Source organism: Malaya genurostris, chromosome 3 (assembly GCF_030247185.1).
Source record: "Malaya genurostris strain Urasoe2022 chromosome 3, Malgen_1.1, whole genome shotgun sequence".
Lineage (NCBI taxonomy): Eukaryota > Metazoa > Arthropoda > Insecta > Diptera > Culicidae > Malaya > Malaya genurostris.
This window is the reverse complement of record NC_080572.1, coordinates 245,257,437-245,274,344: the sequence shown is the minus strand read 5'-3', so window position 1 is coordinate 245,274,344 and position 16,908 is coordinate 245,257,437.

Here is a 16,908-nt window from a genome sequence, read left to right as displayed (position 1 = left end):
AATATAATTTGACTAAAATCGATATTTTTGAGGACCTTAGACACATTTAGCATACCGTAGATATAATTTAATGGGAGATGGATGTAGCAAGTGCCTTTAAAAAGGGGGATGTAATGTTTGTAACGGCATAACTCCGGAACTACTGAACGGATTGCTATCAAATTTGGCACAGATACTTCTTGCTCTTCAGAGATGATCATTAGATTATTTTCAGCGGGGAAAGTGTGTAGCAAGTGTCCTTAACATGGGGAGAGGGATTAAATGACGAAATTTATATAATTCGAAGAGAAACGACCTTTAGACTAGAAGGGTTCTTTATTTTCTGGGTTTTTGAAAATAAATTTTCATCTCCCATTTTTTGTAAAACAAGATAAAGGCAAGAATTTGAAGGTCGTGGTAGATAGTATTGTTGTTGTTAATTCGAATGCAACGCAATTTTCTTTAAACAATTTCAGAAGATCTGGTTCCATTTTGCGGTGATTTCAAAGAACTAAGGGAAACTAATCTTTGTCTGCTTATAAACGCGAGTGTATTTAAGTCTAAGCGTAACTATGAAACAACTAAACAAATCGCCACCAAGTTTGACACATGTACCAAAGGAGGGAGTTGATATTTTTTGAAAAGCACAGATACTTTCTATACTACTCATGGTAATCATGGAGGAGATCTGTAGTAAGTTCACTTACAAAAAGGAAGTTAATTCAAAATAGGTTAAAAGGTTATTTTGAGGATGAGAGTGCAGTAAGTGTCCCGAACATGGAAAGTGTAAGGAAAAATTGATCGGGTTTTACGAAAAATTGGTACTTCTTTACGAGTACAGTAAATTTATGAATTGACGAAATCATACAATCAAAGTGTATTTTTTTACATAAATTGAGAAACCTGTCGACTCAAGGTGATGGACATAAGTTTACAACAAGATTTGTATTAATTGAATCCTCATTCTATAGGTTTTCCTACCCTTTGAACGAACAAAATGGTTAAAGCCGGGGTAAAATAAATTATTTATAAAAAAAATATTCTATAGTACGAATGTAGTCATGATGTTTAACAGCCTTTCGATATAAAATAATCATTATCAGATAGAAAATTTTGAGCATTTACGTTGAAATAATGACGTCGTAAAAATTTTTTTACAGAGGAGGGAGTAGTAAGTGTTAATAGCCATGGAAGCCAAAGGTATTGTAGATCGAATGTGACGAGGAAGTACGGAAAGCACATATTCATAACAATTCAAGTACGTTACAAGTACATATAGGGTAAGGGCTCCCTATTTCATCTCATTTGTAAGGACGTCGCCTTCAAACCCCGATTTAGCCACTAAAATCACTGTAACTATTTCATATTACTGCTTCATTCACCTTGCTCCACGTTGAAAATTGATTCACATTTCTTGAAAATTCAACTAATATTTACAAAACAGCTAAAAACACTAATGATGTTTCCACTACTCTGCTCCTAATTTCATCTCAATGGATTTTTATCCATCCTATCGTTGATCTTTTATTCATCCTGTAAATTAGCAATGGCGACAGCAATCAAAACAAAATATTCCACTATTACACTCTCACCTGCATTCGCATGGCTGCCAAGATGGCTGACAAAACGCTGCCAACTGGAAAAATATGGCTTGCAGACATTCTGGTGACCGACTGCCTTACCGCTGCCAGATATACAACTCAAACGATACAACCGTACCCACCAGGATTTTCCCATATTATTATTATTGGTAAAAAATTTACTCGTTGAATTATCTAATTAATGGGGCAATGACTTACGGAGATCTAAAGAACTATCTTTTAACATCATTTTATTAGTGAAAACAGATAGAACAGATATAGACTTTCTATGCAAAGTAATAAATATTTTCTATGAAAATACCTGGCATCTCTGTGCACAGCCGATGAAACACACACACACTTCACAGCGTATAGCGGAATGAAACCAGTGCTACTAGATTTGCCACAATGATTATTTCATTAGTATTTAACACGTTCTTTCTGGTAATATTCGAAGCAAAAACAGTTTTATTGAAATATTAATATCAATAATATAATTAAACTAATGTCACGGCTGCCAAAAACATACTTTTTGATGATAATTTGAAGAAGATAAACAATTTTTGTTTTGTAACATTATGAGATAACTTGGCAACTTTGCGAAACCAAATGAGATGAAAACAAAGCGCAATCAAGTGAACGAAGTGAAAAACTTTCATCTCATATTTTTGAAGACTTTTATTGCTTGTCGGGTAAATTTTGAAGTTTTTAATCGTTAACTAAACAAGTGGCAAGTGAACATAACTAATTATGAAGTCATCCAGCATTCAATGCTAGTGTAATTGTGCGAAATAGTGATCATGTTTTGAGACGAATCGATTAGTAGATATTCAGAAACATGACGAATTGTAAATCTTGAGACGAAAGTGTGTCCTAAATTGAAAAGTGAGTTTATTTTATTTGAAAAAAACGATCACCGAAGAATTTAAAACCATTTCTTTCAATAGGAAAGTGTGACAATAGCTTTTCAAATCATTTTAAAACATTTCACAGTTTGCTTCCGGTAGGTTGTAAAATATTATTCATGTTCAAAGTTATGAGGTGAAGGGATGAGATGGAAATAGGAGCTCAGATGAAATAGGGAGCCTTTGCCCTACATATGAAACTCGGAGGTTACTAAGAAGGTATTTATAGAGAGAAATATGTTTTGAATGTTTCTAACAAAAGTGTTCAAATTTAAAACTGACCCAATTTGTCGAGAATATCATGAAAATTATGATTATTGTGAGATCTGAGATGGGACACTGATCATTCGCAATCTGAACATGAACGGAATCGGGTTTCCGTCTAAGTTATGTTTCACTACAATCAGAGTATTTCACTAAGTAGGACAACTTTGAGATTTTTTTTCGGCCTTCTATATATATATATTAAAATGGATGTAAGTTTGGATGTAAGTTTGTATGTTTGTAACGCCATAACTTCGAAACTACTGAACGGATTGCCACCAAACTTGGCACAGATACTTCTTGCTCTTCTGAAAAGGTCATAAGGATATTTTGACAGGGGAGGTAGTGTAGTAAGTGTTCATGAAAAAATTTGTCTAGTTTGATGAAAATCGATACTTTTATATGACCGTAGATATTTTTTGCACAACTTAGATATGATTATATGGATATTCTGTGGGGAGAGAGTATAGTAAGTGCCTCTAAAAAAGGAGTGTAATGTTTGTAATGGCATAACTCCGGAACTATTGCACGAATTGCTATAAAATTTGGCACAGTTATTTCTTTCTCTTCAGAAATAGTCATAAATGCATTTTTATAGGGGAGGAAGCGTATCAAGTATGATTAACAGGCTATGGAAAAATTCATAAAATTTGACAAGAATCGATAATTTTTGAAGATCATGCAAACATTTTCCACACCTTAGAAATGATATATATGGGGGTGGATGCCTTTAAAAAGGGGAATGTAACGGCATAACTCCGAAACTACTGAACGGATTGCTATCACACTTCGCATAGAAGATTTGTGCTGTTCGAAGATAGTTGTAAGGGTATTTCTATGGAGGGGGAGCGTAGCAAGTATCCTTAACACCGGTCCTGAAAAAATTTATTTAATTTGACGAGAATCGAACGATTTGAAGACCATAGTTACTTTTTGCGCAACTTATATATACAGATACTTCTTGCTCGTCGGAGATGATCATTAGGACAATTTTAGGGGAGAGAGTGTGTAGCAAGTGTCCTTAACATGAGGGGAGAGGGTTAATGATGAAATTTATATGATTTGAAGAGGATCGACATTAAGACTAGAAGGAGGGGTTTTTGAAAATAAATTTTCATCTCCCAGTTTTTGTAAAACAAGAGAGTGGAAAGATAGTACTGCTGTTGTTAATTCGAGTGCAACGCAATTTTATTTCAATAATTTCAAAGGATCTGGTTCCATTTCCCGGGAAATTCAAAGAATTAAGGGAATATAAGAAAATAAATTATCTGTCTATGAACGCGAGTGTATTCAAGTCTCAGCATTACTACGAAAGAACTAAACGAATCGGTGGGAATCGATATTTTTGAAAAGCACAGATACTTTCTATACTACTCAGGGTAATCATGAAGGAGACCTGTAGTAAGTTCAGTGACAAAAAGGAAGTTAAATCAAAATAGATTATAAGGTTATTTTGAAGGTGAGGGAGTGTAGCAAATGCCCCGAACATGGAAAGTGTAAGAGAAAATTGATCGGGTTTTTCGGGTTTAAATTGGTACTTCTTTACGAGTATAGTATATTTCTAGCAACTAAGTGAGGTTCACGAAAATATTCACAAGAGGGAGGGGGAATAAGTATTCTCAACATTGATCTGAATATACGAAATCATACAATCAATGTGCATTTTATTATGTAAATTGAGAAAACTGTCGGCTCAAGGTGATTGAAATAAGATTAAAACAACATTTGTATTAACTGAATCATTATTCTATAGGTTTTCCTCCCCGACGAACGACCAAAACGGTTAAAGCCTTAGTAAAATAAATTATATAAAAACGTTATTCTATAGTACGAATGTAGTTATGATGTTAAACAGCCTTTCGTTATTCAATAATCATTATCAGATGGCAAATTTCGAGCAATTAATGATGTCATAAAATTTTTTATAAAGAGGAGGGAGTAGTAAGCGTTCATAGCCATGGGAGCCAAAGGTATTGTTGATCGAATGTGACGAGGAAGTATGGAAGTACGTTACAAGCATATATACATAATAATTCAAGTTAGTTACAAGCACATATACATATGAGACTCTGAGGTTACCAGAAGTTGTACACTGATTTGCAGTCCCAGCTCTAGGAATTCCGACGGAGTAGTAACCAGAGGTATTTCTTAACTAAGTAACTAAAATTCTTAAGCTTATTTACTACAATGTGAAATGTGCTATGCTTTACCACTTTCGAATATTGGCACATTGTCGCAAAGCTGATTTACCGGTAGCGACACCTGCCAATTAGAAATGGAATCAAGAAAAGGAGGATTCTTTCGGAAATTTTCATATCGGCAGTAGTGATTCGCAACATTTTTATCGTTTATTCAATAGTGAAAATAGATATCAGCATCAAAAGTACACTCGGAGTAGAAGAAAATCGATTGCAAAGTGATTACTATTACTTTTTTTTAGTGTAAACTGCGATTGAACGTGGAAAATTTTCAGAAATGAGTAAAATTGGGTAAGGTTAGGTTTTTTCGGATCAACATTTTTTTTACCAGAAATCAGTGTAATGTTGATTTTTCGGGTACTATAATGTATAGCGATCAAGTACTATTTATTTGGGATACTTTATTTGTTATTTTCAGGCATTTGAAAAATGGTATCAAACCAAGTTTAATGCTCTATTCTGAATAAACGGTAGATTTCGCACAATGAACTAAGATCAACATTACCACCTCAGAGTAAAAACTTTTTCTTCAACTTCTACAATGATTTTTCAAATGAATTTGCCCGTTTTCAAAAGAAATCGTTGAAAATGTGGAGTAATTGGAAATTTTCCTACCGATTTGACAGCTCTAGCTGAAAATATCATCTCTGAACAAGCAACGCATCTATATTTCAGTTTTGCGACAATGTGCCAATTGATTATTACTGGAATAAAAGATAAAAAGTTTGTGATTTTTACTAGGTTGCTTTTTATTTGTTCTAATCTCTCCATTTCCTTTATAAAAATGCTTTATATATTGCTAAGTTCAATGTGATCTGTAGTAACAATATTTGTGGCTTTGTGCCGCCGAGCCATCTTGGCTTCGGTTATGTGGCTGCGACATGTCTAGGAGACATAAAAACTAACAGATAATTTTGATGAATAACCAAAATTTACAGTTTTCTATGCATTATGTGAAGTAAATGAAATTATCCTTTCGTCAAACGACTTTCGACGAAATAACTCGTTTCCAAATTCAACTACTCGATAAAAATTAACTGGATATATGTTGACCGGCTGTTGTATAATTTAAAACTGTCAAAGATTAAACTCGAGTTTGATGATCTCCACGCCAAGATTTAAAATATGTTCAATATTACTCTGTAAACGTATTGGTTTTGTGCAAACTCACTGTGAAGTTTTCAAATCAGAAAAAAGAGAAATGAATGAATTCGAAAACAATATGAATTATTGTGATGATCTTCTAGAGGAATTTTTGGATGATAGTAAGCTAAAGTGCTTTTAAATACTACTGTATTATTCAGTACAAAACATTTACTGCTTATATTAACAATGACTAAAATGTAATTCGACGCTTTGACATTTCGTATGTCAGATTTCGCTACACGCATTTACGCAAAAATATTCAAAACAATGTGAAATTTTTGCTCGAAAAATTAAATAAATCTCAGCGTTGCGGTTGGCATGTTTTAGTGGTAGATCTAAAATAGATCAGCCCATATTAAATGAAACGGCGTTCCGAACAATCTTTAAGTTAAAATAATTCACGAAAAGAATAACGGTCTAAATGTGCATTTGAATTAGAAGTATTTTGTTCTCCTGAAACTTCACACTCAACTTGAATTGCTCTTCATAATGATGGTCACTACGATAAAAGCCCCGCAAACGATTCAAGCACAATACATCAGTTATCCATTCGTAATGAAACGCTGCAAAAGCTCGCTTTGCACGCAAGATAGAAATATTGCTAACAATTGTTTTATTCCCTTGACTCGCACCAAAACTACTTGCAGTCGTCAGCTTACACCGTTCGCCACCGCTGTGCTAGGGTTGCATTAGGGAAAGAGTGTATTGCAGCGAAAAGGGAATAACACAATTTCGGTTCGGTGCATGTTATAATTCTACTTCAATTATTGTTGCTTTATTAAAAAAAATTGAATAATATACTAAAAAAACCTCAAGGAAACGTGAAAAATGCAATTTTAATAACAAACTAGAGCTATGTAAATATAGATAAAATCAACCCAACTCTTCTGCGATTGCTGCGCTGCCCAAGTGGCGAGACTAGAACTATGCAATGGTGATGATCTCAGCTCATGTGGTCAATTCATATTGAAGAATTCAACCAAGTGGCGAGCTTTGAACTAAGCGATGATGATAATTTTCAGATTTTGCTTTAAGATCCGAACAAAATGCAGGGTTTTTATTTTTTTTTCTTATGAATCGAATGCTAACATACAAAAACGTGTGCAAATTTGGTAAAAAAATAGATCATTAATGATTAAGTAACTTTCCGTGGTATGTTTGATTGATATTTATGGAAAAATCGTAACATGAAATACCAAATTCGAAGAATTGAGGTTGGGTACTGTTTTCATATCTGGGATATTCTTTATTTTTTGGGTTGGATTAATTGATAAATTATGATCAAAAGTTTTATGACTAGTCTATTTACTCATATTTTTTTTTTTTATTCAATAATATATATTAAGGCACCCTACTCATATTTTATCATCTAAATCAAATCTGTATGTGAACTGAAAATTTCAAATTTCATCCGAGATTGTCAAGAGTATAGGACAATTTGAAATCATATGTTTGATGACAACACGTGAATAATCGTTTTTCTTACCCATATTTGTAAGGTTTTGCCATCTGCATTCTTTCAAACTCAAGTAAATTTAAAAATTCGTCAAAATTTTTTCTAAATACATGGGATATGTCAAAACAATCACCATAACGCTATCTCGTGGTGACCACACTGATTGGATTGTTCAATACAAAAACCATCAGCTCTCCTGTTAATGCTTATGACAGACATGTGATATCGGAATCTCTGTACGCCATGAAATCACATGTCTGTCACCCTGAATCACTGTGGTATCACGCGAGCATCATGATACAACGGTGATTTCCGTACTACGGTCATTCATCGTTGTACTGCGCAAAATCACATCACTGTTTACTGCTGCCAGCGCCATTGGCGAGCGATGGTGAACTCATGAAACAAATTCTTCTGAGCATCAAATAATAAACAACCATCGTCATATTTAAAAAAAAAATCTCGGTAAAATGCTAACAAGCAGCATAAAACTTATATACTTTGTAGCATATTTTCAAAAAGCAGTCAAACCAAGAAATATTCATTAATTTGGTGAAGTTTTGAAATACAAATATGGAAAACAATTTATTCATATTGATACACAAAATCAGCACTATTGAGTAATCGTTTTCTATTCAATAACAAGTAAGATTATTGTTTAAATGAATTTAAAAACATAATGATTCATATTTTGAATGCACATGTGGTAATAATAAACGATAAATATCCAATACATGAATAAACCAATTGTGTAATCATCCTGTTTATTGATGACCTATCGAAATTCCATTTATAACATTGGTCCCCTATATTCACTTCTGGAAACTCTAAATCTTCTTATTACTTCGTCTTGTGTCATTGGGTTGAATGCCGTTCGATGGGAAGAAAACTTGTTTTTAAATTGTTTAGAAAGAGTCTTATTTTGGGTATGAAAATAGAGAACAGTGAATCGTGTCTTTCAGTGTGAGCAAATTGAAGCAGAACACGTACCAAGTTACACATTCAATTTGAGAAATACTTGTAATAGTTTTCAGTGTCACTTCATAAATATAGCATAACAACTTTAAACTTTTCAAAATCCTAATAAAACCATTATCAGATTATGTTCCAGTGTAGTAGACCGTTTTTCATAAGATTTCTGAAGCACTTTGCTATTATATAATAGCATCAAACCTATGTCAAATCTATTTCGGAATGATTTAAAATACAAGAAGGTTTTAAATTCAGTTTTATGATGAACATAATCCTTTTTATGAAAATTTCGTGATGAATAAACTGTTACGTTGACAGATTTTTTCTGAAATATGTGTGTGCCATGCCGTTTCTGATGGTTACATACTAATAATATCTTAGATTTGTTTACTATTTTGAGACTCAATCTTAATAGTTTATGCGCTCTTATTTTTATCGTGAATATGCGGGTGAAAAAGGAATTATGACTGAACACCTTGAAATTTATGCGGATTTGGCAAAAGTCGGTAAGATTTACAAACAAAATTTAGTGATTCATCACCATTTTGGTAGAAATCAGCGTTGTTGCGAAAAAATAGTGCTCGTGTTCTGAAAATTAGTTCTAAAAGCCTTTCATATTTCCTCCATTCTATATTTATATTTATTTTTTATTTTTATTTATTTTTATCAGTCAATGTTACGGTAGAACATCAAAATTATGAACATCTAATTTTCTCTAATGCTAATTACATTTAAACAATGATATGAGTGATACTGTCATCCAATGAACACTCACACACAAATAGTTTAATAGCTAAGACAGAGAGACAAGATTATATCTGTCATAAATTAGTTACTAGTAATAATCTTCAAACCACAAAAATGTTTGGTTTCTATATTATCGATCATCGGAGCTGGGAAATTAAGCTAAATTTGGAGTTTTTTCGTTTCACAGTACATTCATTCTGTGCGCAAAACATGTCTGTCACCTCATCGTTGTACGCGTACAACGTTGTACAGAAATCATTGTACGGAAATCACATGTCTGTCAGTGGTATAACTACGATCATTTATCGTTGTTCTGTTCGAAATCACATTACTGTTTACTGCTACCAGCGCCATTGGCGAGCAGTGGTGAACTTATGAAATAATAGTTCCTTCTAAGATTTAAGAAATAAAGAACCATCGTTTTTTTTTTGAAAAAAATCTCGGTAACAAGTAGCATAAAACTTATGTACTTTGTCAACGTTGTAACTTCTTTTCAAAAAGCAGTCAAACCAAGAAATGTTCATAAATTTGGTGTAGTTTTCAAATACAAATAAGGAGAAAGATATATTCATATTTGTGCATAAAATCAGCACTATTGGGTAATTGTTTTCTATTCGATAACAAGTAATTAGTAATTTTATTGTTGAAATGGATTCAAAGACATAATGATTCATATTTCGAATGCTCATGTGGTAATAATAAACGCTAAATATCCAATACATCAATGAACCAACTGGGTAATCATTGATGACCAATCGAAATTCCATTTATCACATTTGTCTCCTATAATAATAAACGCTAAATATCCAATACATCAATGAACCAACTGGGTAATCATTGATGACCAATCGAAATTCCATTTATCACATTTGTCTCCTATATTTACTTCTGAAAACTCTAAATCTTGTAATTACTTTGTCTTATGTCATCAGGTTGAATGCCGTTGGATAGGAGGAAAACTTGTTTTTAGATGGTTTAGAAAGAGTCTTACATTGGGTATGAATAGAGAACCGCGAATCATGTCTTTCAGTATGGGTAAAGACTGTCCCAGAAAGTATGGACGCAACAAAAAACCGCAGCCATTTCGCAATGGTTCAGAATCTGTCAATTTTTATGGCTGCGTCCTGTTGTTTACACTTCTCTCTAACCACTTGTGCAGTTGTTTATTCGTTTCCATTCGTTTGTTTCGAAATGCGTGGACTTTCAGCAGAACAACGTCAAAAAATTGTGCGCAAATGGTGCACAGAACGCGGACTGTCACTGAGAAAGATAGCAAAAATGGAAGGAGTAAGTGAAAAAGCCGTGCAAAATGCAATCAGGAAGTTCGGTGAGGATAACACCTTTGAGGATAAACCGAAAACGGGTCGAAAAAAAGGTCCTGCTAACCCTCAGTTTGATATACGTATACTGAACGCGTTCGAGCAAAAGAAGAAGGTTTCAGTTCGGGATGTGACAAAAAAGTGGGCACTTCGAAGTCAAATGTTCTTCGTGCTAAAGAACGTTTGAATCTTCGAACCTATAAGAAGCAGAAACAACCAAAACGTAGTCCGAAACAAGAAGCATCGATCAGGCCGAGGGTTCGAAAGCTGTACAATACGATTCTTGCTGGAAATTTGAACTGCATAATCATGGACGACGAAACCTACGTGAAACTCGATTACAAATCCTTGCCGGGACCACAATATTATACGGTGCGAGAAAGGCAAATGTTAAACCAGTCCGAGATATCGATTGAAGTCGAAAAATTTGGTAAGAAAGCTATGGTTTGGCAAGCAATTTGTAGCTGCGGTAATTTTGCGAAACCCTTCATCACCACTGCATCAATGAACAGCGAAATATACATCAAGGAATGTTTACAAAAACGACTTCTACCCATGATTCGAAGCCGCAAGGATCCTGTTGTCTTCTGGCCAGATCTTGCTTCTTGCCACTACTCGAAATCAACGGTAGAATGGTATACTACCAAAAATGTCACTTTCGTCCCAAAAGACATGAACTAAATTGCCCACAACTTCGACGAATTGAGGAATTTTGGGCATTAACGAAGGCACATCTTAGGAAACATGTCTGGGCAGCCGAAATCATTCAACAGTTCGAAAAAGATTGGAAAAAAGTGTCAAAACTTGTCGCCAAGAAGTCTGTACGGAATTTAATGAGGAACGTTCGCAAGAAGGAGCGCCTGCTAGTCTACAATGGCTAAGTAGCAAATGTTGAGAATAATATTCTGTTGTTGTAGTCTAATATTATCAGTATATCGAATAAAATTTGAATATCTAACATTTGTGAATTATTTGCAGCGAAATCAAAGTGCGTCCATACTTTCTGGGACAGTCTTTAAATGGAAGCAGAACACGTTCCATATTCAACTTTAAGTCCTCAAAATACTAATGAAACTATTTTGAGATTATATTCCAGCCAAGTAGAGCATTTTTCATAAGATTTATGAAGCAAAATGAAGCACCAAACCTATGTCAAATCTATTTTGGAATGTTTTAAAATTCAAGAAGATTCCTTTTTATGAAAATTTCGTTATGAAAAAACTGTTACGTTGATAGCATTTTTCTGGAATATGTGTGTGCCATGCCGTTTTTTTATGGTTACAAAGTTACTAAGAATATCTAGGATCCAGTTACTAAAAATCAAGTATTTAAAAAACTTTATTCATGTTACTAAAAGTAGTATAAAAATTTCGAATTTTGACGAAATATTTTACAAACATGTTCGTAGATACTAAACACTTATTGAAAAATCGGCCAGCTCGTGAAAATTTTTTACTCAAACGATTTTTTTCACCCCCTAATTTATGCTAGGTTTTGATTAGGTTTTACGTTTCGTCTTTGACTCATCAGTGCGTAGCAACTTAGGTTTAACTACTCTCGAGACCTGAAGGCTCAACATGAACCGCTAGGCACGTAAAGTTAATACTTTTTGCAAAACACTTTTTGCTGTCAGATCTCAACTAAAAAATTCCTTGCATACCCAAGGTAGACTATCCAATGTCCCAGTTCGCGACATTCTTGCTTGTCGTGACCTTTCTTAAATGAAACTTCTATATCATTTTATTAAGTCCATTGGAGTTCCAATTTAAATTTTACTTTTTGTTAGACTCCTTTATCTTCCATGAGTTCAACCAATAGCCAGCTATCTTATATTGAATAAAAGTGATAAATTGATACAAACAAACCTGAAACAGTTATAAGATCATGAACAAAATAAATGTATTTTATTTAGTGTAATTTATAATATCAAATCGCTTGATAAAAGCAGTGTTTAGATTAACTAATGAATTCCGAAATACCAATATGATATTCGAAATGTATTAAGTTTAAAGTATTATGTATTGTGGATGTCACGACGAAGAAAAACTTATGTATATTACCTATGGAATAAAAGTGTTTAAAAAAAATTCCTTTCAATCTCGACGAACTAGTTCGAACGACTCGGATCAAAACTATGATTGCATAGCAGAAATTGGCAAACAAATGCAATCTTTTTGGCAGGTTGGTAATCAATTCCGGTTGCAATTGTAGACGATTATCGTTATATGCACTCAGGCACGTACCCAGGATTTCGTTTCGGGAGGGGCCTTCAGATAAAAAATGTTATTGAATATTTCTTATGTACATTTTCTACTGGAACTATGACCATTGAGTAGTGAAACGTTATGAGTTTCTCAATTTTCACTATGGTTGATAAAAAGACGTCTGCTATAGTTCAAGGTTCACGAAAAAGTGAAGTTTTCTTTAATGCTCCTGTATACTCAGTTCACAGTATATAATGTTATGTATTTACATGTTCGAATATAGGTACAACTAATAAAATAGTGGGAAATACAAGATGTATTCGAGAGGGTGGACACTTCAGTCGCCGCCCTTTAAATGTTAAGTTATACATAAATGAAAGCTTATTCTATAAATTTATACAATGAAAAAGGTTTACAATATTTAGTGAAACAAATTATGGTTAGTATCTCGAAAGATATAAAATTCTATCATCCGTAAATAAATTCCGAGTCGGCTTTTCGATGGCCGTAGCTCGGCTTTTCGATGGCCGTAAGCTGTGCGCGGTGCGCCATTGTTTTGACGTTTCCAATTGCTATCTGGAATGTATTAATAGAGAATCGTTTTAAGAATATAGCTTTTATCCATCTGTTGGGTAAGTTTGGGTTATGGTTTTTGTACCATATTAAATCTCCCTCGGTCAGATTATTCAACCAATCATGTGATTGTTTGTAATGTTTTAACGAATCATCTTCGTTTACTTCATCATTAGGGATGTTTGGTACTAACAAATGTCGTTTATAAGACTTTTTTGGATTCAATAAATCCAAGATTGTCTTAGGTTTAAAACAAAAAACTCGTTCACTGGGAAGTTGCCCGTGACTTGTCACAATATTGTTCCTATAATTCATAAGAAATAAATTAATCTGATCCTCCAACTCAATTTCAACCAATTCTGGTTCTAATAAAAACTTTTTCAGTACCTCTTTTGTTGTCCTTACCAGCCTTTCGGCTTGTCCATTACTAGATGGATTATAAGGAGGACTCTTTAGAACTTTTATTCCCTGTTTTTCAAGAAAGGTCGTAAAAGAGAATGAGTTGAATGGTGGACCCCCGTCCGACACTAAAACGTCAGGTAAACCAAATCTAGCAAAATAAGCTACCAATTTCTTTATTACTTTTGCACAATCCGTGCCTTTCCTCATCCATTCAATTTCTAACCACTTTGAATAAGAATCTACAATTAATAAAAATGTGTGTTGAGAAAAATGGAAGAAGTCAATATGGATTCGACTGAAGGGTCTTGTAGTTGGTGTCCAATTAGACAAAATCTTTGTTTTTGGAACCACCCTCATGCTACCGCATACCTCACAAGTAGCAACATACTGTTCAATATCTTTGTTTATCCCGAACCAATAAACCTGTCTTCTTGCCAATTGTTTCATCTTAACTACTCCTGCGTGATTGGCGTGCAAAAGCCTAAGTATCCCGCTTTGCATTTGCTGTGGAATAACCACCCTGTCTCGATATGACCCAATGCATCCGTCTATAAATTCCAAATCATTATGATTGGCGAAAACGTCCATAAAGCGTTTGTCTAACTTTTGCGGCCATCCTTCACGCAGAAACTTCATTATCTGTTGTAAAAACAGGTCGTCATTTGTCCCTTTGGCAATCATGACAAAATCGATTGGGAAATCGTTACTAAAGTTTATACTTTTTACAAATTCATTATCAAGTTCATTAGGGACTTCCTGCTCCAATGGGAACCGCGAACAAAAATCCGCATTGCCCATTTGGGAAGAAGGTCTGTAACGAATTTCGAAGTTATAAATTGAAAGTTCCAGTATGTATCTTTGCAGCCTCGTAACAAATATAGAATTCTTGCCCTCTTTACCGAAAATCCCTATTAATGGCTTATGGTCGGTATAAACTACGAACCTTTGTCCGTACAAATATTTGTGGAATTTTTTAATTGTGCAAACTAGTGCCAAAGCCTCCAAATGAAGAATTGGGTATCTTTTTTGCGCGTCATTTAACGTAAAAGATGTAAAACTTATAGGTTTTTCTTGCCCATCTACTAGGTGTGCAATAACACCACCCAGACCATAGCCTGATGCATCTGTAACTACTATTATTTCTTTCTTTGGGTCATAAAACTCTAAAATATTGGCAGAAATCAAAGATTGTTTACTATCATGAAAAGCTTTTTGACAATTGTCATCCCAAATGAACTTAACATTCTTTCTCAATAAATTATACAGGTAAAATAGCTTGGAAGACATATGAGATACAAATCTGTTGTAATAATTTATTAATCCTAAATAGGATTTTAGTTCATTAACATTTTGAGGCACCTTTGCTTTCTGAATTGTAGAAAGTTTTTCAGGACTGGGCAATAAACCATTTCCCCCAATAATGTGTCCAAGATAGTTTAATTCAGAAACAAAAAATTTACATTTCTCTAGATTTACCTTAATGTTTGCATTTGCAAGCCTTTCCAATACTAAAAACAATTTATAGCGACAATCGTCCAGGTCTTTACCTGCTATTAAAACATCATCAAGATAAACGAAAACACCTTCAATTCCGCCCAAAATCTGCTCCATTATTTGCTGGAAAATCGCAGCACTTGAAGAGGCCCCTTGTGGCAGACGATTATATGTGTATAGACCTTTAATTGTGTTGATGACCATATATTTTTTTGATCTTTCAGTTAAGGCAACTTGAGTATATGCTCCCTGAAGATCAAGAGAGCAAAATACTCTGCTATTTGCCAATTTAGCAAATAAATCACTCGCCACAGGCAAAGGGTAAGTATTTGGTATTAATGCTTTATTTATCGAGACTTTACAGTCTATAACTAGTCTTATTTGACCATTCTTTTTAATTACTACAATAACTGGCGAAGCCCACTCACTGGTCTTTACCGGAGTTATCACATTTTCTTTTTCTAATTTCTCTAGGTATAATAAAACATCATCTCTTAGCCTGAAGGGAACCTCATAGGCTTTTTTGAAAATTGGCGCTTCATTTTTCAAAACTAAATCCGCCTCAAACCCTTTGATGGGTGTGGAGAAATCTTTTTTGAAAACGGCAGAAAACTTATCTTTGATTTCTTTCACTATATTACCATTTGGCTCATACGTTTTATATACTTGCTCATCTGTTGTAACATTTGAAAACCAAAATCCTCCACTTAGGATAAAAAATATCCAACCAATTTCTGCCAAACAAGGGCGTAAATTTGAAATCTGTATCTAAAACAAATAGTTTCAAATTTATTTCCAATCCATTAAGTTTAACCAAAACTTTTGTTTCCCCCTCAATTTTGAGTTTTGAACCATTTACTACAAGTAAATTTTTGTTGCATTTGCTTAATTGTTTTTTGAATAAATAAAAATATTGGCTTTTGCCCATAATAGAAACAGTAGAACCGCAGTCAATTTCCATATTGATCAGTTGATCATCTAACCAAACATTAATCAAACAAGGTTCACTTACATTACTCATTGACGCAACACACATACACTGTAATTCACCTGCATTCCAATCGTCGTCACTGTCATCGTCAGTTAAAGTGGTCGTCATCCTACCCATCAAGGTGTTCAGCTGCTTCTCCACACTCGTACCAGGTTTCGCTACATCCACAAACTTTACCGCATCTCTTTTCATATTTTTCAATCTAAAACATTTCTTTTTTATGTGTCCTTTTATCCCACAAAAGTCACAGACTACATTCGAAAAATCAGGTCTGCGTCGATCATTGTTGTAACGGTTGTTGTTGTAGTTTGTTTTTCGTGTGTTTGGTCTAGATTCGTGATTCTGTCTCATGTTGTTCTGTGTGTACGTGTTTGGTCTATCTCTACCATAAGGCTGAAACCCTAATCGTTCTTTAATAGGTTTTTTCACTAAATTTATCTTTTCAAGAGTGTTTTGATTTTGTGCTCTGTTGTAAATGTTCATCAGTTGTTCCATACGCAAACCAGAAGAGGTTGGTTGTTCGTTATTTAACGTCTTGGCATTACTTTTCGCAATGTTCCAAGTCGTAATGAACTTATCCATCGACTCAAGTGAGAGATTTTCTTCATTTAGAAGTCTTTGCTTTAAAGCTTCATCTCTTAAACCCGCTAAAATTCTGTCCTGGATGGCGATATCTTT